This window comes from Drosophila takahashii, chromosome 2L (genome assembly GCF_030179915.1).
Source record: "Drosophila takahashii strain IR98-3 E-12201 chromosome 2L, DtakHiC1v2, whole genome shotgun sequence".
Lineage (NCBI taxonomy): Eukaryota > Metazoa > Arthropoda > Insecta > Diptera > Drosophilidae > Drosophila > Drosophila takahashii.
The window spans coordinates 7660565-7686504 of record NC_091678.1 but is presented as its reverse complement, the minus strand read 5'-3'; the positions used below and the strand labels follow the sequence as shown (position 1 = coordinate 7686504).

The following is a 25940-nucleotide window of genomic DNA, read 5'->3' as shown; positions in this document are numbered from 1 at the left end:
ACACTTAGCAAAATGTTGGATACTCCCACTCCCAGTCACAATTGCCACCCAACCACCATGACCAACGAAAACAATTAAAGCCCAAAAAAATGAGATAGACAAGTATAAACAGACATGCATAGAAACCGACACTTATGCTTATCTCTATAATTTATGGTTTAAATCGGACGCAACCATTTCTAGCGTTTTGTTGCTGTTGGGAATTGCACCACGTGGTTATGGTTCCACCGAAAATGCTAATAGGCGCCACCCAAAAAACAGAAATTGTAAAACAATTAAAATGTAATAAGCCGAGGGGTCAGCTCTCAAAGTCACTGGGCGGTTTTCCTTTTCCTTTTCATTTTTCCGTTTTTTCTCCCCCTTCCGAGAAGGTAAATAGAGTAATTAATAATGGTCGGAAGTTTTGAGGGCAGGTAACGCCTCTATTAGGCAAATTATGATAAGCAGTTTTTCTTGGGTAACTCTCAAGAGGAAAAGCCAAGGATGTCAGTGGGTTAAGCGGGGGTTAAGGTTAATGCACACAGCACCCGCTGAGCTTTTGATTGACACTTGACATTTCTTTTTGGCCAGCACAGTTAGCGGAACATTTTCCTGACATCGTGACTTGTTTGTCCTCTCTTTTTGTATTATTATTTTTCCTTTCAGCTAGCGCCAGATGAAAATGTGTTGATAGTGCTTGGAAAAACATACTTTCAGGCTTTGTTGGCCAACTGGGGTAAACAGTTTAATCAGATAAATTTAGAATGCTCAAAACACAGTTAGAAAAATAATGACTCTTAAGAGAGCAACGAGCTTTAAGAATTTTAAAGTTTCGGGATTATTTTATTTATTTAAATTTAATAACTATTTTTAGATTATAAGCCTTACTATAAAAATAGTACATTTCTTTATTTTATTAGCTAACAAAATATTCAAAAAATATACAATAAAATATTCACGTAACATTTTTTGTAACTCCATATTTTAAATCATATATTAAACCACTAATATTTTTTTACCCTCTTACTAACCAAAAACCCAACAGAGCAGCTAGATTGGAACCCAAAGCGTTGAATGCACGTGGCAAACCATGAAACCCATATAAATTTATGCCCTTTGATATATAGTATACCCCATATATACACATATTTAAAGGACACACAGGATTCTGGAAAGGGGAGGAAAAGAGAGGAGAAGAAGGGATCCACAGCGCAGACAAGCCCAAAGCGTCAAGTTGTGAAGCTGTGTGCAAAAAATCATTAACACGCACACACCCACACAGACATAAAGGCGGGGAGGTGGGTGGTAGTGGGTGGTCCCTCCTTTTCGGGGTATATGTATATATATACTGTGTGTGTGGGTGGCTGAGTGTCCTTTTTGGTTCGCTGTGTCTGCGAGACTTGCTTAAATTACTTGGCTTTTTACATGCGGCAGTGAGGCACATTAACACTGTAATGTGCAAAAAGTGTTCTTCTGTCTCTGTGTGTGTGTGGGTGAGTGGGTGGGTGGATGGTGGGTAAACAACATGGCGTCCTGGTTGCCTCAGCGTCTCTGTAGTTGTAGTTGTGGTCCGAGTGGAGCTCATTGCCATGCATAAAAGGTTTTTCGAGAACTTGTTTATGCGGAAAAATCGAACACAATATTCTCCAAAAATTTCAATATTAAATCAAAGTTGTTCAAGAAAAATCTAGAACAAATTAAATTAATTTTAAATTGTTAACAAAAGATATAGTTGCCTAAATCTAACTTAAAAAAAAATAAAACCTAATAAAAAACTTTGAAAATATATAAAACAAAATAAAAAATCCATATTTCTCTCACATATTGATTTTCTTATACTCCGAATTTCAGTTAGATTTCGTTTCCATTTAGCTCCGCATAAACCCCAAGGCTCCCGGGATCCTTGGTGGGCGTCAGGCACTTTTAGTTAAGATTAATTGTTATATATTAACATGGCGTCGAGTTACGAAGTCTGCGAAAACGAGCTATTTACAAGCTAAACGAAAGTTGACTTTGCCCAAACGACCACGAGAAGCGAAACGAGCTGAGTGGAAGCTGATGCTGATGGTGATGTTGATGTAAATGTTGTCTCCTGGCCGAAATGGCAGTAGTGAAAGTGTTTGGGGGGAAACTCTGGGGAGTGGGACAAAGGGAAAATGGGAAAAGCGAAGGACTGGGCCACTTTAATAAAGAGCAGAATATTTAAGAACCGAATGAGCCTGGCTGTGTTTATGGCATATCTTGTGTGCGTGCCAGCTAGATTTATGTTTGCCCATTTTCATGTTTTATCATCAGCTGCGACTGCGACGGCGGTGCTGGAATTATTCATGCCATTCGCCATGTTACTCATACGCCGCGTATGAAAAGGGTTTCAAAATGGCTGCCATTTGGCCTATTGCGTTTGAATTATGAGCCAAAAGGGTCCGTTCTGTGGGCCCAACTTCGTTTTTGCGTATTGCGGCTTTATCTGCGAAATGGTGGCCTTGCTTTTTGCAAACACAGGCTTAAATGTAGTTTGAAATGTGGTGCGAAATGGTGAGCTTTTTCTGATTTACAAGTGTGTACTTGGAATAAGTATAACTAAATTATTCTCTACCGTAGAATTTTAATTTATTTTTGGTTAAAAAATATATAGAAATAATTTTTCAATAAAGTTAGATACCAATATTATTAAATATTACTCAAAATCCATTAGTTTTATTTAATTAAATAAAGATCTCAATTAAGCATTATTCCAAATTTAAGTGCATGCCTACAAGCATTTCATTAAATAATTTTATTACCCAACATAATCAGCTTAATCGATTTTCCTTCCAATCGCATTGTAAAATGCCCATTGAACATTAAATTAACTTGCTGAGCCATCAACCCCTCGGTTTTTATGTCCTTGCCCATAAGAATTGATCGTTGTCTGTTCCTGTGACATCTTGGCATATGTTTGGAGAATCTGGAACTCCCCTTTTTATTTGGTATCGAAGCGCCTGCCAATTTTCCGCAACTGTCGCATTTGGAACCACAAACAAATTTGTCTACGACTTTCGAGATGAACGCACCATCGGTCGCAGTCCGAAAAGCATATTGACAGTCCTAACGGGAAGTCAATACGGAAATGGTTAGCGAATTCCAAGCAGCCACCCCCCAACCACGCCCCCTCCCCATCATCGATATCCTTGCCGCCCACACTCAACGCTCTGTCACTTTGGGCGCAAATTTCGCCATTTCCACCCTCGCTAATGTGCAAATAAAAATGTTAAAAGGGTCCTGTAGCACTCAATTACACGCCCTGGTGACCATTTCCCCAACCCCCTGCCCCACATTTCTCGCAGTGTGCGTGACTTGTGTGTGTGTGCTTGTGAGTGTGTGCCAAGGATCCTTGCTGTGTAGAGAAAACATTATGGCGCGCGAACGGAAGTTGCCATCTTGTTGATGGCAGTTAAAGATAAGCGAAAGCGAACACAAAACAAAAAAAATAAACGCAAGCAGGACGCGGACTTTTTTTATGCCTTATTCCCTTTGAATTAGGACGGGGATAAGGGGTGGACTTCAAAGGAAGGTAAGTATTAAAATTTAGAAAAGTTAAACATATTAATTATTTAACGGTAATATTTATAAAGATTCTAAAATATCTATAAATATTAAAAAAAAAATAAAAATTTGTAAAGTCCATAAAAAATATGTAGCTTTGTTTATTTTATGTTAAAACTTTTTATTTGATAATCCTATTAATTGCTTTCAAATAATTAATATCGTTCTTTAGGGTATTTTCCCTTCGAAGCATTCCCAGCTTTCCAATTTTGACTGCCTTCTATTTATCTTTTTTTTAGCCATTTTCCCTGTTAGATTTTCATGCTTTTCCGCGTTGCTCGCTGCTTGGCTGCTTTTTATTGCCTGCATTTTATGTTATTTGTTTCTATTTTTTGCCTTTCCGCCTTTGTTCCTTTCTGCGACCGCCATGTTGGCAGTTATCTCTACTTCGGTTCCTGTTTCCTGTTTGGGGGCTGCCATCCCCCCAAACTCAACCCAAGCCCGCCCCAGTAATCCTCCTTCTGTCTTTGGCATTTAAGTTTTATGGCTGTTTGCTTTGTTATTTCCCAGCATTTTTTCCACTTGACGCCGGGTCTCCTAATTTGCAATTTTGTATGGAGACACGGACGACGACGCCTTAAAGCGGTTTTGTCATGTCATTTGGTAATTGGGTGGCAGCGGTTGGCACTTTATATATTTCGCCGCCAGTTGGCAGCGCTCGCCATTTGCGTTTCAGTCACACATGGTCACACTGGCCGGCGTTTGACAAAAATTATGATTTCGTTTGCCAAAAGGAGTGGTCGATCGGTCTACAACATCTAAATTCGAGCTGGGGGAACTACCCACTCATCGAGACGATTTTGTTGCTTTTTTAATTTTGTCCTCCTTATTTGGGCAAATTAAGTGCCTCATAAAGTCCACATTTTTACAGCTCATAAAACAGACCAGAAATCGAACTTCAACGCTGCCGCAAAGCGTTCCATCGGGTGTATAAATATAAAGGTCCGTTTAAAAACAATAAATTATAATTAAATTATAACTTAAGCGCATGCTAATTTCACAGGCTGGTGGATACGAAAATACTTGAAAGCTCCCCTGCGGCGTTTGTCGTCGCATTCTCGCGATTTCTTTTGTAAATTGCATACAAATTTCAGAAAATTAAACTCGTGCCCATAAAACTGACACATAAAATTGCAAAATTAAAATTGGCTGAAATAAAATTTAAGGACATTTTAAAATTACCTTTGTAAGGTTTTTTTTTTATGTTAGTAAAGTGTCAGATGGGTTTTGGTCTTGGATTTTAATACTAAGCTACCTTGTTTCAGGGGAAAGTATTTTATTCAAGCTCATCGATAATCCGTAATTGTATATATTTACCATAAATAAGAATAAATTAAGATTTAACCCCAAGTCAATCCGTGGATGGATTTTCCACTCCCCTGCTAAACCATAATTTCACTTTTTATCCCAAACAAAAGTAAACAAAGATCTCAATTATGTTAATAAGTATCACGCCCTTCCAAAAGATTTGGCAAACAACACAATGCAACCCTTAAATTTCTTCCATAAAAAATACAGACGCAGACAAACAGTCAGCATCCTTTCAGGGTTACCACCTTTCACCCCGAAAGCGGAAAATTTCACCAGCCACAAGGCAAACTCCATTCAACACCAATTAGGGATGATCATCGGAAAAGCAGAGGAAAACTCCAGAGAGGGTGGCAGGTGGATGGCTGACGGAGTTGAGTTGTCGTCGGTCCACCCCATTGGGGTGTCATTTGTTATTGAGCCAGCAAGCCGGAAAAAAGTTGACTTCACTCCCCGAGTGCCATAAATACATCCCACAGCATAGACAAACAATCAACAATTTATGCGACTGTCGAGAGGATGAGTGGGCCACTTGAGAGGGTGGCGGCGGGGGGTGGTGCTGGATGAAGGGGGTGAGGCAGGGGCAGGGTGGTTCAGTGGTTGGGGTGGCAGGATGGTTTCACTGCTAAATTGCTCAACAACGGGGGCGCATGTTAAACATGAATTATGAATTGTTATTGAGATTGATGTTGTTGTTGTTGCTGCTGCAGCACTAAGAAAAAATGTTTATGAATATTTAAATTTTAACAAAAAATCAAGGCTGATAAAAATCTAAACAAAAATTTAAAATAATTAAGTATTTTAAATTGCTGATACACTTAGAAACAAATTTAAAATTAAACAATCACACATGCGAAGTAAAAACAAACAAAAATCGTTCTAGAAATAAATGCTTCATAATATTTCAAAAAAAATATTTTTTGTCTTTAATTAAAAAGTTAACTTACGAAATCACAAAACTTGCATATTATCAAAATATGGTTTTCAAAGTTGAATAAATTTATTCACCTTTTTTTTTGCCAAGTGTACTCCATCCCAATAGAGTTGAGGGTTCGCTTCCTTCAAACCAGCTTGGCTTTGTTTTGTGTGCGGTAATTTCATTGAAATCATGTTGAGTAATTGGTGCTGCTGCTGTTGCTGAATTTTCGGGGGTGTATAAATAACCCGGGGGTGACTTTGTGCCCACCCACCCACAACCACCCCCCACTCGGAGGATTAGGCCACCGCTTTATGCGGTTTGTACACTCAAAAAAAAATTTTAGAAAATCGCCTATGGATTTGCTTTACTGGCGATTTTTTTCTATATTTCTGGAATATTTCTTGAATTTAATGAATTTTGATTAATTGGAAGAAAATTTTCTTTACCAGTAGAAAATTTTTTTATTTTAAAGAAAAAAATCGCCAGTGAAGCAAATCCATAGGCGATTTTCTAAAATTCAGGGCGATTCATTTTCTGAGTGTATTTATTGCCCGCTTTGCCGTCACTTGTCCCCCGAAAATGTAACTATGTTTGTGTTTGTGCCGGCATTATGCTACACATGTAACGTGTATCTGATTGATATGAAACCACCCAGGGGGTGGTATCTGTATCTATGTGTGTGTGCCACCCTGCAAGTGGTTGGTTGTTTGCTAATTTGGGCATAATTTGTGACTGTTTATTTATTTTCGGCCACTTGGAATTAATTTCCTACAAATTGTGACAGCTACGCAGCGATGAAGTTACTTTTTACGTATGTTAACATTGCTTATAAGAAAGGTAAGGGGTAGATAAAGAGAAATTGGGGGTATTTAGGAAGAGATTTGATTTGTCTGATTAATTTATTAAAATTTAAAATAAACTTTAAGATGTATAATCTACATTATTATTATTTCAAGGATATTTTTCTCTTTTCTCCTTTAACTAATCCCAACTTGAGACCTGTTTCCCTTTGAGTTATACAAATACACACCCAAAACGTTCGTGTTGAAAAATGTGATGTTTAATTTCGCACATTAAAATCAGAAAATTATCAGACACGAAAACCCATAAACCGCACACCGAATGCCCCCGACCACAGCAACAAAAACAAGCTGGAGCAGACTACAGTGAGTAAGATTAAAATCTTCCCAGAATTGTGTGGACAAAGCCAACAGGCAAAGCCACATAAATGAGAGTCAGTTGAGGGGTGGGGATGTGGAGATGGAGAAGGAGGTGGAGGTGGGGCTGCTGCAACCTGGTGGCAGACAAGGCCAAGCCAAAGGAGTCAAATCGATATTGGCAATGAGAGACGGAGGCCAGACTGCCAACGACACCAGCTAAAACAAGGCACTGAAAGAAAATAATAAAAATAATAAAAAAAAGGAAAAGACTAAAAATTGAACAGATTAAAAATATTTAAAATTCAAAGGTTAAAAAATAATTTAATCCTAAAGCATTTTTAAATAAATTGAAATAAAATAAAATATTTTCTTTCTCTTAATTCTGTAAAAGAAACATAAAGATATATTTTAGTTTAAGCCATAGTTTCCATAGTCTTTTTAATTTAAATAAAAAGTTCTGCATTTTTGTTACCATTTTTTTTCCATTTTAAATCCTTGTTTACAAATAAAACTCTACATTTTTCCCTAAGTGCAACCAGCTACGCTGTCGACGTTGGCATGTAAACAAATCGATTTGTTTCATTGATGACATTCTTGGCGAGATTTTTGCAAAGTGTCATAAAGTTTATGACTTAAGTCTTTTGTTTGGCTCTGACTGGGACGGAACCAGAGTTAAGGTCCACGTCTGAGCCTTTTCCATTGCCTGAAAATATCATTATTAAACAGATCGAACTGGAACCCAACCGGTTTGCCATTAAAATCAGAGACTCAGAACGCAGAAGTGTCCCCACAGCCCCGTTTGGCATTCACACCTACAAAAGTGTCATGCGTTTGGCATTTAACGTGGCAATACGAAATACTCACCGCTCAGCCTCTCGGATTGTATAGTGTTTTTCTGTTTTTTTTTTTGCGCATCCACAAATTTAACGATTAAGACGTGTTAAATTGTTAACAAGCCACTTGCAGTTATTGCCAATAAGCTGCAAATTTACGAGGCTTGGCTGGCAGTCTTTGTGGGTTTGGTTTTGGTTTTGGGTTCGTTTCCACCTTGTGGTCTTTCGTTTGGGTTCGGTGGGGATTAGCTTATTTTCTAGCCCGGGGTCGCCTCCATTTGCATGTGAAAGATGCCTCCAATGTGCATTGACTGCATTTGTTTGCCCACAATTCACAATTGGGTGGAAGATACCGTCCCATCCCGCCCGTCGTTTATTCTTCGCTGGTGGCAGAGCCATTTGAAATGCGTGACAAGCTCGGTGGGTTGCCGTGTTTGTCATGGCGTTTTATGGGATGTCTTAAAGGAGGAGGGAGATTGCAGTGCAAACGGGCTGAAAATCAAATCATAGACCATTTTTAGGTTTAAACACCAGCCTTCCTCTGATACTTACATATAAAAAAACTGGTCAGTATCGTCGTTATAATGTTTATGCTTTTCAAAAAATTTATTTTATTTTTAAAAACTCAGAATTTTTTGGAATAATTTTTAAAATTTATAATATTGTCTAGAAAGTGAGATTGATAAATTTTGTGTATTTCTTATATGTTCTTATCTGCGCAGTATAATATTACCTTTCCCAACAGCACATACTGTTGATTCCGCTTTCTTATAAAAAACTATTCCCATTTAGCGCTTAGTCAATTCTTCTCCAATTCTGTCTTCAATTTCATGGCCATTATGATGCCCCCGCTTATCCAGAAATGAGCTGAGTTTAGATGACAAAAACCCGAAACCGAAATACAATCAATATCGAACCAAATCCTCAAACTAAGACCGTTCATAGATCAGTCTTAGCCACGCTTATTGCACTTTAAACAGACACCGATTTAGGCATAACACTGCCGTTGAATGCCAACATCCACATTCACATCCACATCCAGATACATAAATTAGGGCACTCCAACTATGGTCAGAACCGATATCCAGCTAAGATAACCAGCTATATCCCAGATATCCATCAGTGCTTGGCCCTATTTTTGGGGCGTAACTTGCATATAAACGGTGCTAATAACACATTTAACCTGGTCAACAAATTACCGTTTCCACACTGCCGGGCCAGGCAGTTCGATATTCGATTCGTTTAAATGTCTTTTCAACAAATTTTCATGCAAATGAGATGAACATAAATGGTAAATCTGTCTTTTGTTAACGACAGCGTTGGCCAGCTATCGTTTTTCTAGCTAAATGAGGGGATTTTTTTTAAAGAAACATTAAAACTATGATCTAGAAAAAAATAAATAAATTTAAAAAACTTATTAACATTTTTCGAAATTAACAACCACCAATTAAATTAACGTTTCATAATTACTTAATACATACTAACCTACAAAAAATGCAGGTATCAGTTTAAAAATATATAAACAAATAAATAAAATGTGTCGGCTTTTAATTAACAAGCTATAAATATTTTAAGGAATAATTGTATCATGTAATCATTGTAAAAACAAAATAAGTTGTATAAATATTATAAATTAAGTATTATAAATATTCTAATTTTAAAGCTACTTTGAACTCTTTTTTCTAGCCAATTTGTAAGTTGAATACTTGAGTGAATACTCCCCCATCCAAGAGCTTTTTCCGAACCCAAACAGATGACCAGCATCTGGTGCAGACACTGCGACGACGGCGGTCTAAACTCGGGCGGGCTCATTTGTCGCGGCTAGTTTCGAACTTTTCATGAAAACTTTTGGGCCATAAAATGTGTCAAGCGGCGGACAAAGCGGCCAAACTGCTGAAAAGAAATTTTATGTTACCGGGGGAAGGGGCGGGGAAAATATCAACAGCGCGGCATTGTCCGGATATATATTGATTTCCAAAGGTGTGACGACCTCTTTTGTGCGCATACGATTTCGAGGCGATAACGCTGGGGGCGATTTATGAATGAAATCCAGACTGCGGGGCTCAGAGATACGAATACGAATACTTTATACTTTATAGACATAAAGTCTGGTTTTTTGTCTGGTGACTCACTGGGCATCTAACGATTTGTTTCCCCGCTGCGCGTTTGTCTGTGAAAGTGTAATATTGTGACACTTTTGATTGTCCCCAGAATCCGAAATGGAAATGGTAATACAGCAATGAGCTCTGCTTAGCATCCGTAAATGATTCTATTCGAAATATTGTTGCATTGCTTTCCAATTAGCGGAGCAAAGCCAAAATTTATGTTGCATTTATTACATAATTTGTCCAATTTTATGTCTCGAGGCTCAAGAGTTTTACGAGCCACGTTTTGAGGCCCCTTTTCCCATTTCCCCTTCCCTACATACACAGTATTTTCCTATCCCTATCTACTTGCTGGGCCAAGGTTTTTCCAATTTCAGTGCCGGATTAACAGGGATTTTCCGTGCTGAATACTCTGGCTCTGCTTTCCACTGCCATTTCTCCTTTTGTTCTGTGTGACGACATTTTTCAATTAAGAAAGGATCACAAGGCGCTTAGTAAGGCAGTTTGGCTTCGGAGCTTCCGAGCTCTTTCTTTGCAGAAGTTGGCTTTTAATTAATTACAGTTTGAATTAGAGATGAGAAAGGGAGGGGTATATATATATAGTATACATAGAAAGACACGTTTAATATGACAATTATTATAAAAAAAATCATAATGCTTATAATTCCTTTTTTTCCTTTCCCCTTTTTTTAATTTTAAATGGAAAAATTCTTCAAATTTTAATAAAACCTTTAGGAATTTATAAGATACATATACGCCCCACAAACATCTCTATTTATTCCAACTATTTATTCCAAACTTTTTGGCAGCTGCACTTATGGAAAACTTAAAGTAGCTGCCAAGTTCCCGAAAAGGGTTGGCAATCCCTAAAATTCAAGTTTTCCATATTCATGCGAGAGCTTATGTTTTCTATAACTTTTTTTCTGTTACAGTAAGCCGGCAGCAATTATTCAAAACATCTTGAACTGGGCACTTAGCAGTGGTTAGCAGTTAGAACTAACCGGCTGACTAGCCTAATCACACTAATTAAGCGAATATGCAATTACGTGAGCAGTTTTTCTCGCATAGCATCACAAATCTGTTTTTATGTGCTTTTTATTTTTTGCTCAATTATCTAATTAACTTGTTAACAGTTTCTCAATAGCCAGAGCTAAATGTGTACTATATAATATGTATATGCAATATAATTGGCTGCGTTGTTGTGTGCACCTCATAAACAATTAGCGACATTCAGCAATTTCGTTTGTCGTCGCGCATTAAATTAATCGCAAAAATTAATAAATAAATGTGAATAAGCTGGTAAGGTGAATGGCAAGGCAAAAATGTTTAAATTATTGCCGTACTTAGGGGCTGGCTGACCACACGACGGCTACGTAATAATTAAGAAATTTACAAACGATTTATCAAGTTAATTAAACGTTGGCAGCCGTTGGGTTTCATTATGAGCCAAAACGAAACGAATCGAATTGATAGATGGCCAATGATCGTAATCATTTCACACGATCATATGATTGAGCTTATAAATAAAACTCTCCGCTGATTGTGATTGTAGCTGTTGCTAATTTGCCAACTACTTTGGCTGTATTCAATTCAATGGCGAAAGCTGTTCGACTTCGACTTCAAGTCGCAGATATATGTAGACAAAGTGAGAGTAGCTCTGCGAGGAGACAATGAACTCGGCTGGAAACTGAAATGAAAATGGCATACTGCCAGCGATTGGAGCAGATGTCTGTAATTAAGTAAATGTGGAAATTATATGCTAAAACGCGAATAAACACGGCTGGTTGAACGAATGATCTATGACATGATTTTGCTGCGGTGAGTGGCTAGAAAAAATACATAGAAAACCTAAGGGAATGGGAAAGGTGGCTTAGAATTATGAAATGTAGCTTGATTTTACAAAACTCGATTAAAATTGGTTTAAAATTTTAGACAAAGGTTCCGGAAAAATTTAAAAGCGAGTTTTTAAAATATGTATTGAAGATTTAGAGGGTAATTCCCTAAAAAATGTATTTAATCAAAAATATTTTGTCTGCTTTTTATTTAATAATGCTTAAGGAATTGTGTAATTTTATTGCCTTCACCCACTCCAAGCAGTTATCTCGATTACCTTTTAATTTTGGCTTACAGCATATGGCCGTTTAATTTAAACCCCTCGACCACCTTTCGATCCACCCACCCAGGCTCTTCAGCCATCATCTCATAATCATCATCATTACAGAGGCCAAAATGCTTTTAGTCATCTGTTTTTCCACCGTTTCCTATATATTATCCCCTCAAACCGATAAGCGAAATTAAGCGCATTTTTGAGATACTCTTACTTAGGCCCATTGAAAGCTTATCGAAAGAGCAGCTGAAACTAAAGGCCTGCGATAAAGCTAATGAAAATGCGTTTTCTAATTGCACATTAGGCAAAGTGAAACGATTTTCCACCTAAGTGGAAAACAGCCAGAAAATCCCCAAATCGAAAAGAGATCTCAAGTGCAGCTTCTGTTTATAGGGCGCACGTGTTTTGTTTTTTATTATTTGTATTTTTTTATTCATTTTTTTTGTGTACAGTGGGTGTGTTGTCGTTGTTGGCGACTTTTTGATGTATCGTGCTGGGCTTGGGATTTTTGTTTGTGCCGTGCTTTACGCACCACTGCCCGCCATTAATTTTAATTTGTGCGTCAAACGTAAACGCAAAACGCCTTCGTCTCTTGTTGACTTTTCCGCTGGACAGTGGGCGAAAGTGAGATGGCTAGACCAAAAATAAAAGAGATGGGTATAGATATAAAGAGGGGGAGGCAAAAAAAACAATTGCACACAATCATTTTCAATTTAATGTCATTATGTGCAATTTGTCAACAATGTCCACAAAGCACTCAGTCAGCCATGTGTCTGTGATTTGCCAAGTGCCAGGGGTGTAGTCAAGGGGGATGTCATAAAAAGAGAAATTAACTTTTTAATTTTTTATACAATTTTTAAATATTTACCTTTTTGTCTAAAGAAGGTCCCACGTTGGGCGCCAAATGTAACAAACATATTTGTTTCATGTTCTTGGCCTGATATATTAAAATATTATCTATTAACTCTATGATATTTATTAAAGCAATTTTGAAAAAAATGCCTTAATATTTCCAAAATATTGGTTTCTTCTTCTATTCGTTTAATCTCCCTTTTAGGATCTTTTTTGTATACACCCCTGCAAATATGCAAATGAACACCCGTGGCTCTTCTGAAACTCAGCTGAAGTCAAATGGAACACCTCCCATTTCGATTGACAAAACCCCTCCATTTAGACATTGTTTATTTATGCTGCTACTCTTTACTGGTTATATCCAACGAATTCGTGACGAAAAGTGATTGAAAGTAAACAATAAAAGCGACACTCGCCAGTCACTTTCCACTTCCACCTCCACTTACATTTCCACATCCACTTCCACTTCCATCTAAAACAATCTAACCATCGGCGAATTTCTTTCGCTTTTTCGGGGGCCACTTGACTCACGGCCTTTCATTTGTCTAACAATTTCTACTTTGCGTTTTTTGCTGCTATCCTGCTATCCGCCTGCTAAATTGGCCAATTGCGATTGGTAACAGCCGTTCGGCCAACATGCCAAACAATTTAATTCAATTAAATATTTTTTCGCTGACTGCCTGTCGTTTGTTATTTAGCGACAGTTGTTGCCTCCGCGGCAATTGTTTTATGTGAAATTTGTCACACTGTCATGTGCGTTATATAAACGGGAAAGGAGTAAAGGGAGCCAAAAGAGGCGACCAGGTGGACAACGAACCATTTGCGTCACTTGAATTATTCAAAATTTCATTGCAAAATGGCGAGAAAATTAGCTTAGGGATCGGGAAATTGTTTAAAAATTCATTTCCAATTCCGAAGAAAATTGGTGACAGTTTGAAAGGGCTGAGATTTAAATTGGCCAACCAGCTGGTGTTTCTTCGGCAAGTTTTACATTTCAGGGAATCAAATTATGGAAGGTAATTTTGGGTTCAAACGGACTTCAAAAGTAATCAGCCCTCGAATTAAATGGGCTTTTGTGAATATTAAAATGTGTAGTCTCTTTCCAAATAGGGTATTGATTGACTTAAAAGTTGGAAAATAATCTAAATACTTTTTTGTTTTAACTGTGACTTATGCAACCTCATTAGGCAACTTCTCGACCCGCATCAAATCGTTTTTTACTGTTCTTTCCCATATTTAAACACCAAAATTGCCATCAGAGTATTAACCCTACAAAGTGTGGGTCACACATCAACCAAAAAAAGGTTCCTAGCTCTAAGTAAACCTCTTGACTTCCATATAAAATCACCTGTGGTGTCAATATTTCAACACTGCCAGCGGTGTTGAAGCTCTCTGTCTCCGATTTTTCGTATTTTTTGGGCACTGGGAATTTCTCTTTTCTGTGTGAGTCGAACAGATTTTTGATTTATTGATTGAATTGAATTAATCAACAAACTTATGAGTCAATATTCTGTTTAAACAAAGCCAGACGAAGGGGAGAATAAAGCGATTGCAAATTAATCATATGCCAAGATCCCGATTATCGAACGGAGAAGTCTGCTGCTGTTTCTCATTTCCTCTACCATTTTCCCCTCCTCCAGTGATGATGATGATGATAATGATATGATGGTAATGATGACGAACTAACTGACAGTTGTTTGACATGCCCCAGTCAGTTTCATTGGAAAACAATTAAGTGACGCCAGGCAGCAAACAAGTTGTAATTTTTTATGGAAATGCAAAAGGCTGAATAAGGAGAAAGATCAAAACACCTCGAGGCAAGTGGGTGGGCCCGTAATTAAAAGGTTAACTTGATGTAACTATTAAATCGAAAATGCACTGCCAGTAAAAGGTAAAAAAAATGTATCCTTTATGCAAAATACATACAAATTGTTTGCAAAATAAATAAATATGTGAATTAATTTTATTACGGGCCTTATAAAAATGTTCTGTAATTATAAGAAATAATTAAAAACAAATGTATATTTTTAAAAATAGTATAATATAATAAATTGATTAAAAAATATTAAAAATAATTTCAGCCTTTCCTCTATAAAATTATTACAACATTTTTGTTTTTATATAAATTTACTAAGTTTATAAAATTGTTTTGTAAAGTACAATTGTTGGTCCAAGAAAACACGAACTGTTGCTAGTAATTTCCTCCATTCAAGGCCCCCTTGACTTGCATTCTGTCTGCTGTCATCTTTGACATTTAAACATTGTAAACGTTGACACTTTACCACACACAGGCATCGGGGAATGATCTTGTTACAGTTACATGAATGATCACCACAAACTGGCATGAGGAAGCCAGAGAGAGAATTGTCGCCCAGCCAGCAGCTTTCCTCGGCTCTTTTCCTCGGGGAGTTTTCCATTGACACCTCGCCGCAAGTTTTCCTCTGGGTAAAAACATCCAACCCAAGACCGATGAGGCCCGCTTTTATTTTTAGGTGCGATCGTGAATGACTTACCGTCTGAATGAGTGAATGATGAGCAAATTTATCGCGGCATTGTGTCAAACTGTTTTTGGTTTTTCGGATTTCGGTTAGCCATGTGTGTGGGCCCGACATCAGACAGAGGCCCCCATTCCCTCCAAATGTATATATCTCCTCCAGCTTGTTCTGCTTTGTCTGACAAGCGTTTAATTATTTTGGCTTGATTGCCGACTCCGACTTCTTATATAGCTTATATGTATGGCCGATTCATTCATGTCTTTCGATGCTTGAAGTTGGGTGGCAGTGTCACATTATTGACACGATCGCAGCTGCTGTAAGTGGATGTTACGACATCTGTAAAGGTGAACACATTTAAGCTCTGTCGAAAAATAATATTCCAGGAATTTTATGTTATGCTCGTGCGAAGATGTAGTGAGGTTTCGATACGGTACTAATATTTTAGAATTTTTTGAAACCTTTCTTATCATTATGTTAAAAAAGGAATAAGAAAGTAATAATTTAATATTCCAAGAATTTAATTGTAAGTTTTTCTGAAGATAGATTTTTAAAGCTATATTATCATGATTCAACATAATATTTTTTTAAAATTAAAAACCTAATTTAAACTTTGTAGTTATCAATACTTTTCCTTTATATTATCGCTCAGTGGCCAAACTTATTATGCGCATACTTGGAGTCAATCACTTTTCTCACGTTCTCCGATCGATTGGGTCACCATCGCCGTCTTTTTCAGGGGCTGCTCCTTCAAAGTTTAGCCGCCAACGCCCACAAATATGTGGACCCTCCCATGATTGATGGGCATCTTGCGTACAAATTAACACCGGAATTACTCCTCGTGCACTGCAGGCCAAGTTCGGCAAACTTCCAAAGGTTTCGACTCCACCCTAAGAGCAAAAAGATATATACAAAAAAATAAGAGGAAAAAGAAGATGCGTTTTGGCCCATTTCAAATGAAGCCGACTTTCAATTAGGCAAAAACTTGGCAACAAACCAAAAACCAAAGCGAGTTAATGAGACGACGACTGAGTTTGGCCCGAGGTGCGATCGTGACTTCAAATGTGAATGTGAGTATGAATGACTCATGCGGCATGTTAATTATGAGTATGCAACTAAATCATTACATTTTAAGCCAGTGTCAAAGGCGCAGCTGGATATGCTGATTAATCGCCATGGGCCAGATCCTAGCTGGCTCTTATTAATTACGATCCAGCTTCAGATCGAGTGGTTCTGGATCCCCAGATCTCGGGATCTGGACGTTTCGAGGAGACGCGTGCTCAAGGCGTGAATACCATCGTCAACAAGCTAGCACCTCTCGCTCTGAATTATTGCTGAAATATTTGCTGATTTATTGGCAGCCAACTCGCTTGTTGCACTTGGCACGCCATATGCGTGTTTTTTTGAAGAGGGAGAGGAGCGAAAGATCACTGGGAAAAAATGTATCATCTTATAAATTAAATTTTAAAAGAGAATTATCCACTTCTGGAATTTAAAATATAATCATAGGATTGAAATGTAGCTGATTTATAATTTAAATCTTAAAGAAAATTATAAACTTGTTGATTTTAAATAATCTTGTTAAGTTAAATTGGGTTTTATGATTTTTTTTCTTAAATAAAATTTAAATGAAATGAAAACTCCAAACATTCATATTACATCTAGGATATAATCAACAAATTCTTACTCCCCATTTAACAACATCTTCTTTTAGTGCTTATGCAACCTTGTTGCAATTAGTTTTTGCATCACCACCCAGCGAGTAGCCGTAGCGTATCGTCTTACCTTTTAGGCCAACCTTGAACTGGCCCAGAGGACTGAGGCCCTAAATCTGGCTCTGTTCTCCAGTCAGCCACATGACGCGACTTGGCAGCAACTGCAGCTCATCTCGGTTCAGTTCGGGCAAACTTCCGTGTAATTAAGTGGCGTTCACAATGCGCTCCACCACCCATTGTGTGCTGGATTCCAGACAGATTCAGGACCCCTCCTTTTTCTGCCCTCGATGGCCCCTCAGACAAATTCTTTGTGAAAAGCCACACAAGCGAATGCACATGATTTCAACGAGGAGACGTCGTCGCAAACTGGATTTGGGCGCCAGTTAGCCACAATGGGGAAGGATGTCTCTAACAGTGAAGAAAACAAAGTGGATAGTACCCTACATTTAAGGAAAAAAACATTAAATATTTAATGAAAAATATAAAAAAAGGTGTAGAATTAATTAGAATTTTTAAAATGTAAATTGAGTGAATATTTATGAACAATTTAAAGTCAAATTTATTTTAAAGTTCATGAAACCCATTTAAGTTAATGTAAAGAAATACTCTATAGACATAGAGACCAAGATAGATGACCAGAGAACCCAAGCTCATGACATGGCCATTGAAGCAGAGTTCGGAGCCAGTGGGAAATATGATAAATTGGGCGCTAACTCCCCGACTGAAGGCAGCTCCTTCTCTGACAAAATCTAGTGTCCATTCTATGGCCAAAGTCCGGCTCCAGCGTAATTTGAGGCCATCTCGGGACCACGGCAACGAAATAAAGTTGTCAGCTGCTCTTTTGCCACAAAATGCAAATGATGGCCATCCTCCTCTTTTCTTTTTTTTTTGGCCACAGTCTGCTGTTAATTTTTGGTACGTGTCTAGGCAAATTGGACTATCGTGGCCCGCTGAAAAGTTTCTAGAATTTCAATGCCGTTTAATCGATGTGGTGGCATCCTCGAATCTCAGCCAACCGGTTGCCACACACTTGGTGGCTCCAAAACCAGAAGCTCCGCGGAAGCGGTTAATGTTAATGAAACGGGTTTCAGTCCGGACAAGGAGAGGTGTCCAGTTTGGTTTTTATCTATCAAAACACTCGGGGTGTTCGAAGTGGGCCACATGGAAATCAATTCTAATATGATTTGTTCTTGACATGAAGTGAACAACTTTATTCTCGAATGTCTGCACTAACTGGGTCAGGTTTTCAATAGTGAAATTAACCTATTTTTAGCTAGTTTTTAATAATATTTAAAAATATTTCTTAAATCTGTAATCTAATAAATTCTATATACTAATATTCCATAATATTGGAATTATTTGGAATTCTTTCATACTCTACAGAAATTGTCAGAAAAATAATAAATATCTTTGTATACCCAAATGAACAACTCATTTGTCGGCCGAAAATGTAACTGCATTTTTATATAGTCAACCGAAACAAACCCTCAACATGTCATATGGGCAGCTCATTAACGCCAAGCCAAGGTAATTTAGCTTGAACCCTTTGACAACAAAGTGCATGTGTAGTTGGCACTTTTATTGATATAGCTTCTATCGATTGCCCGCTATAAAATCGATCATTAGCGCTGTTAATTTGCAGCGACAAAGAGAGGGACGCGTTGATGGCAACGCTTCAACAGTTCCAGTTCAACTACACGGCGAAAAATAAAAAATAATTAGCTGATCAGAATATGACTTAAATTATTTTTTGTGTATTTAAAATGGTATTTCCTGTACTAAATCGGGTTTTGTTTTATATTAAAATAAATAGTTAGATTTAAGCTAAACTTTTTTACAATGTGGTTATTAACACAAAAATTAAAAAAAATAAATAAGATAATATTTCTTTTTGTTTTTTAAGCCATTTATATATTTAAATGTTTTAATTATTTTTTTCTCAGTGCAACAATACCAGTTTAATTTCCACAACAGGCGGAAAGGGTGCAACGGTCATAAAAATTAAAAGCAAATTACGAACAACTGCACAGCAGTTAACTCGACGATATTAGCACAGTTCGCAGCGGGTCGATAATGCCAATCGATCGATTGACTGAATGACTAAATGACACCGAACCTCTGGCGCTGACCAAGCGCGACCTTTTGTCACTTCATAGACGGGGGCGAAAGGGGGGCCCAGGGGTCAGGGGTCGGCAGGGGTGTGGCCAGGAGGGGGAGGGGGATGAGGTGACGGACGCACCTTAGACGTTGACGCCGACTTCCGTTTGGCATTGAAGCGCAACCGTTTCAATTTCATCGAAAGAGTTAAACAAGTAGAATGAAGGAACAAAGGGTTGACTAGAAAATACCTATTACTTATTCAGTTTAAATTTAACTTTATATACTAAATTAAACCAAGCTAAAACTAAAATGGAAAGGAATTAATAATTGAAATATAAAAGTACCATAAAAATAAATCCTAATCCTACTTAAGAGCAGTTAATAAGATTTTAGATTAGTTAAGATTATTTTTTTTTTGTAGTTATTTTGTTTACCTTTAATATACCCTTCATATACCCAGTAGTCAGTAGAAGAGTTAAACCCAATGGAAACAATTTGAGTGCCTAATGACGCAGAGTAATGAAGTCGCCGGCGCGCCCCCAAATGCAGACTCAGTCTCGGAAAAGCCTGACGCCAGATGTACACTAGAAAAAACGAGAAATAAAATTGAGAAATAAATGAATTTAGAATTGCACAACATTTTTTAACTAAGAAGGAATATTAATTAAACGAATTTGATTTTGTTTTGGGTTTCTTCTCGATTGTTTTTTCCAGTGCTCTAGACCGTAGTATTCCAAACAATTCTGCACCGGACCTGACCCAACCCAACCCCTTTTTTCGCGCTTGATGTGTCGTTGATTTGCTGCTTCCAGTCTGCCGGTAGACTGGTGCTAAAAATCGTCACAGCTGCGCAACATTGCGAATTGAATGACTTAATGTGCAGCATTGTGTCATCAATATCCGCTTGTATCGTATAGGATGGAGTTGCGATTGGGATTGGGGGGTTCTGTTCTCGGCAGGTTTACAGGGTCAACTGCCCGTGACAAAAGTGTGAATTACGCCGGACCGAAACGCCCACTTGAGTAGGTTTCTACTTGTTTCATCCAGACTGTCGTCGATAAATGTGTACATATGCATATATGGTATCTTCCCCAACTTATCGACCTCTGTCGTCTCACCGTCTAATCCTTCTCTTTTCGGCCCACTGACATTTGACAGTGTCAGTCAGTGTCAAGTCATCAATATGTACTTACGCCAGGCCATTCCATCAGTTTTATCACCCGAGAACCCTCCCTTTGCCCCTTCCCACCGAGGTCTTGGGATTCGTCTTTGTCTCCGCCTAATCCTTATGTAAATCTGTCAAATTAGATGCGATTAGTGCAAAGTGAAAAGTAGTTGCCAGCTCTTTGAGCCCTCTCACACGAGCCGACATCAACGGATTTTCGATTTTGGCCGACTTGTTGATGGCCGTCAAAATAGTTGGAAAATTCTTTGACTTTTGGCCGGGGCTGGGAGTTTTGGTGGATTAATGTTTGTTGGTCGGGGATATTGACAATAAAAAGACCGACTTTCCTGAATCTTTTAAACTAAGTCTTTTTATTTTTAGTAATTTTGTTGATTTTTTTTCCATTTAATTGGATTATTAGATGTACAAAACACTGCGACCTTTCGATTTGGCCAACTTTTTGGCCAAGAAACAGCAAAAAAACCCTTAAGAAAACTCGAATTTATATCAAAATTCAAAGCAACAAAAATTAGTATTTTCTCGACTAAAATATTTAAATTATAAAAAAGAAACACCTTGAAAAACTATTTTTAAATTTTAGCCTTACCTTGGTAAATTGTTAAATATTTCCCACGCTTTTAAAGTCTCCCAAAAAAAATCCAACTAAAAAGCGTGCAGCAATTGTCACAGCCAATAAAATTAAATTTTCATTTAAATTAATTTACAAATTCCCACGTAGGCGAAACCAAAATAAATGCCTCAAGGAGTCGAGTCCTACCCCAAAAAACAAAAAAAGTGAAAACTTTTTAACTGCCTAATGCCAAACAAATTGCCGGCAAATCGAATCGCTTAAAAAATCGACTGAATCACGCGACTATTTCAATTTGCCGGATGGGAAAACCAGAGGGGTGGACGATCAGACGTGTGCTTAGCAATTGGCAACGCCAGGAGCGACCCTCGAACACACACTGCGTATTATATGAAAAATACGGAAGATCCAACGACAGGCTCTCATCATCAACGGAATCCAGGGAATCATCGCGGTGGGCGAAGTGTCAGTGGGAATATCGCGATATCATAATGACACTTTCCGCCGATGCGCAACTGTGACAAAATTAATTTTCAACTTGACTGCATCCGGACGGGATTGGGATTGGGTTTGGGATTGGGACTCGGATTCGGATTGGGATCGTGAAGGGGGAAGTTCCGGGACTTTGCCCGCCGTCTGTTGATGATAATGAGACCATAGATAACGCAATTTTATGTTCCACCCGAATTTCACAAATAGTTGCGCGAATTTCCCTTCGTAAATGTGTCCGTGATTGGGTTCCCTGGTTTCCTCGTTTCCGAAATTCCGGGTGCAAAGCACTCACAAGTCAACAGCAACCGGCACTTCCACCCCTTTTGTGAACCAGACGACCCACTGAAATAACCGAAATGGACTTTCGGCCCTCGGGTGAAAACGCCACCGCACTGACAAATTGTTCCGCTAAATAAATCACGATTCATGATTATCGCCATGAAATCGAAATTTTCTGCTTTATTTTTCATGCCTCGGAACAAGTTATCTAATATGCTTTTAAACGGATAGCAAAAAGGGCTTCGAAAAGGGAAAACGGGTGCAGTGGCTTAAACGAATGACTGAATTATTGATTTAGCTCGGAGTTTTGGTTTAACTGTGTGAAGGAGTTAGGAAAGAGAACTTCTATTGGGGTAGGAAAAATTAGCTGAGAGTATTAAAAAGTAACCATGAAATTTTTAAACAAATTTTAAGGAGCTTAGTTTTTCCATAATGTTTATACAAATTTAAAAAAAAATTGTTATGAGCACTTAATAATTTTTTAAATATTTGTTTTCAATTAAATATTTCTTGTTTCTAAAGTCAATCTCAGAAAATTTCGTTATTCCTTTAAAACATAGGTCAGAAGGACCGTAGTTCAAATACAGATTATCTTTTGACATTTACAAAATAAAGAAAACAAGAGAGAACGCTATAATCGAGTGCCTCGACTATTAGATACCCGTTACTCAGCTAAACAACTTAATAGAAATATGCCTCCTTTTTTGTTTTTCGAAGCTGGAATTAGCTCCCGTTTTTTACCCAGGGAACTCCACGTGGAGGCCTTCTAAAACTTTCAATTCTGCCTAGCACATCTTCCGTCTCTCTCTAGCGCAGGTGAATGCACTTGTGAAAAACGAATACGAGCAAAAAGAGACAAAATGCGCGCCCTTTTCAAATAATTTAAAATTTGCAATAACATATTGTGAATTAGTGTGACCACAGAAAAAAAGGACAAAAAGTTCAAATTAACCATCTGAATAGATGGCGCTATTGTATATTGAATTGAGCCATCTACCCCAAGATATTGGTACTACTGGCCATGAAAGGCGGAAATGTAGGCGCTAGACAGGTTTAAGCGTTAAATGGGTTTTGCGGGCGTTAGAGTGGGCGTGGCAAACTTTTACTTGGCCAATCGATATGTATTGACGAAACAAATACATATCAGTTACTATTTTCATAATAGCTTCAAAACTGTGGGCGATAGAGAGGGCTAGTGGGCGTTAGAGGGGGCGTGGCACCTTTTTGAAATAAACTTGCGCTGCGTAGGAACTCCCAGAATCTGCATGCAAAATGCCAATCTTCTAGCTTTTATAGTTTCCGAGATCTCAGCGTTCATACGGACAGACGGACAGACAGACAGACGGACAGACGGACAGACGGACATGGCTAGATCGACTCGGCTAGTGATCCTGATCAAGAATATATATACTTTATGGGGTCGGAAACGCTTCCTTCTACCTGTTACATACTTTTGCACGAATACAATATACCCTTTTACTCTACGAGTAACGGGTATAATTACAAGACTTTGTTAGCTAACCAAAGATCCTTATGGTTCAGCAAAGTCGTCTAATTTTCCTATTCACATTCCCTGAACTGCAATTAACTTTTTGCCTTCAGAAAGTCAATGTCAAGGTTTTTCTTATAACCTCATAGCCAAATCAAACCAGTGACAAATCCTGAGAAAGTCAGCCCGGCAAACAATGCACTCATCATCGTCATCAGGGTGATTTGATATGATATCATCCCCAGCGGAGCAACAACCCTCAAGCGATGGATTCTGACTTTGTTTTCGATTCCGAAAAAAAGGCAACCGCAAACAAGTCTGATGTCCTGTCATATTTGCTCATTTAACGGGCTGACACATCAATGTCACATCAAATTGTGGCCACCAACCAAAAAGAGCCTCGGGTCTTGGACCAAAAAAAATATGAGAAAAACTGACAGCTAATCCAATGGCAATTATAATGCCGTAACGGTCGAGTCCTGACTCAAATTCAGATGCTGCAGGCTGCAGACTGCTGGTGTGAACGAAACCTCAATTCATCTAATTGAAGCTAAGCAGAACCAGCATTTCCCTTTGTTGCGACCACGAAAACTGTCAAAACCGACATGACAGGGCGAACGAATCAGAGGGAAATCAACGAACAACCGCAATAATCAGCGCTTTTTCGTAGGGGCGTGATTTTCAGAGACACTTGACATGCATATGAAAATTCTGACACGTCAACGCTCGGTGGTTTTTCGATGGTTTTCTATCTGAGAGGAGACTAAGAGGCAATTTCGGAATAGCCCCACCGCCAACTGATTGACGCGTTTGACAAAAGTGTGCGCGCCTCGAATCTCCGGTAATTTCCATTTCCATATCACTCATTGTGACAGCCAGCTCTTCGTATATCAATTGACAATTGCCGGCGTCTTTGAGGGGATTTTCCTTATTACCATATCAAAGCGAACGGACCTGGGGAAAAGTGTCATTAAAGGCGCTGGATGGGTGGTCTCCGTCTCCGCCACTCTGAACGCGGTCACCAATTAGAGTACGGCAAAAGCAAAGCCCAGGGAAATCAATCACCTTCAGCTGGTTACGCCACTAACTTGTTAGTGCACTGTGGAAAATTAAATAAATAAAATATCTAATAAATACAACATGTATATATAATGAAACATCAAATTTAATTGTACACACGCACAGTGTACAACAGAAATTTTATTGGCAAACATTTAAAAAAGAGTGGATCTAATTTTCGATGGCGTCTACTATTTCCTTCTGAAAATTCTAAAAAATATCAATTAAATTCTAACAACAATGTTTTCGTTTTCCCTTTTTTTCTGCCTGCGCTTAGTATACAACAGAAACAAAGTCACACAAAGGTAAATCAAAGTGTCAATGAATAAACCTATATTATAAATATTTTATATCACTTTTCTCTGGGTGATTAGCTTCTCTTGGCCAACGACTTCCAGACTGCATTGGCCCCGTTCCGTTCCCCGCGCTTTCCGACTGAAATATCCTGTCTGGCTGTCGCTACAAACGCCAGTCCAATTTGTTACAATGCATTACACTCATCCGACTGATGTCTGATTTTGTTTGGCTCTGGCTACGACTCGCTACGCATTCCAGGAGCTGCACATGGTGGGTTGGCCCCTGCGGATCGGATCGGATTGGATAAGATGGTATGGGATGGCTTGGAATCGGATCATTTGGGGGGAGTCGGAGACGGACAGAAATCCATTCATCAGTGGCAAATTTGTTGGTGGTACGAATCCATCATGTTGCCAGTGAAAGATCGTTTGTCGCTGATCATCAGCTTAAAAATCGCGCAAATGACGAGCGTAAGACACGAGATGTGGTCTTATGTCTCTCTGTCTGTCCATCGCTGGTTTACTGTGGCTCACAGAGCTTCACTGTGGTGGCGGTGGCTCAGTGGCTCAGCAGTTACCGACTTAAGCTGACAACAACATCCCGAGGAGCGGGAGAAAGCATCCGCGGATCTGTTGGCCGTTTCAACTGGTTTCATCTCGCCTCGAATGCGTAAGCTAATGAGGTTTGAGAAGTTGCTTGCTCTACAGGGGTTTTTGGGTAGGGTTACTTCAAAAAGTTGTCAGAAAAGTATTTATATTTTTATATACATAATTTTTACGCAATTTAAACATTTTTTCAAATAATATTTTAATTTTTAATTTTTAATAGTTTTATAGCTCATTCAACGAACCCTTCTTGTCGAACCGTTTTTGCGCTTTAAGACTGCTGTTTTTTGGGGGCAGCAACGGCAGCTACCACATATCGGAATTCCCCCCAACTGAGCCGCCACAAATGATGTTGATTTTTATCAAAACTTATTGAGAAAAAGTAATTTTTTAAGCTTTACATGTGTGAAGGCAGCGCAGATCGGGTCCGAAATCTGTTGCCCAGACTTGAGACCAGTGGCTTAGTGGCTGCCTTTATGTCAGTTGAGTTGTTGTGCAAAAATGCACTCAAAAAAATAAAATTAAAATATTAAAAGCGATAAAAAATGCAATAATAAAACCTATTTTTTGGAAACTCTTTTGAAAAAATGTTGTATAAATATTACCAAGTATTATAATGAATTAAAATAATTTGTATTCATTTAAATACAATAAACTTTAATTATTAAGTTACAAATTTGATTTATAAATTAATTTGCTTGACACGAATATATTATTATTAAGTATTTAAGATCCAATTATTCCCTGTGTATACACGATTACCGAGGCATTTGAAAAATCAGCACAGTGCGGGCAGCTATAAATACTCGG

The 25940-nt window shown here is 38.2% G+C and overlaps 2 long non-coding RNA genes across 6 annotated transcripts; one reads left to right on the top strand and one right to left on the bottom strand.

The window, feature by feature from the left end:
* Positions 1 to 14943: 14943 nt before the first annotated feature.
* Positions 14944 to 21787, bottom strand: LOC138911833 (uncharacterized). Of its 4 annotated transcripts, XR_011417480.1 has the most exons (6): positions 20928 to 21779; positions 19590 to 19739; positions 17126 to 17495; positions 16468 to 16770; positions 15362 to 16230; positions 14944 to 15289 (listed from the first exon to the last, which is right to left on the bottom strand). It is a non-coding gene; the product is annotated as an uncharacterized lncRNA (long non-coding RNA). The 4 variants fall into 4 exon arrangements; XR_011417481.1 differs by lacking the exon at positions 16468 to 16770 and having other exon boundaries at positions 14949 to 15289; positions 17126 to 17463; positions 20928 to 21778; XR_011417478.1 differs by lacking the exon at positions 16468 to 16770 and having other exon boundaries at positions 14954 to 15289; positions 20928 to 21777.
* A 2612-nt stretch (positions 21788 to 24399) lies between these two features.
* LOC138911888 (uncharacterized) lies at positions 24400 to 25684 on the top strand. Of its 2 annotated transcripts, none has more exons than XR_011417522.1 (3): positions 24400 to 24533; positions 24603 to 24836; positions 25354 to 25684. It is a non-coding gene; the product is annotated as an uncharacterized lncRNA (long non-coding RNA). The 2 variants fall into 2 exon arrangements; XR_011417523.1 differs by having other exon boundaries at positions 24603 to 25242.
* The last annotated feature ends 256 nt before the right edge of the window (positions 25685 to 25940 follow it).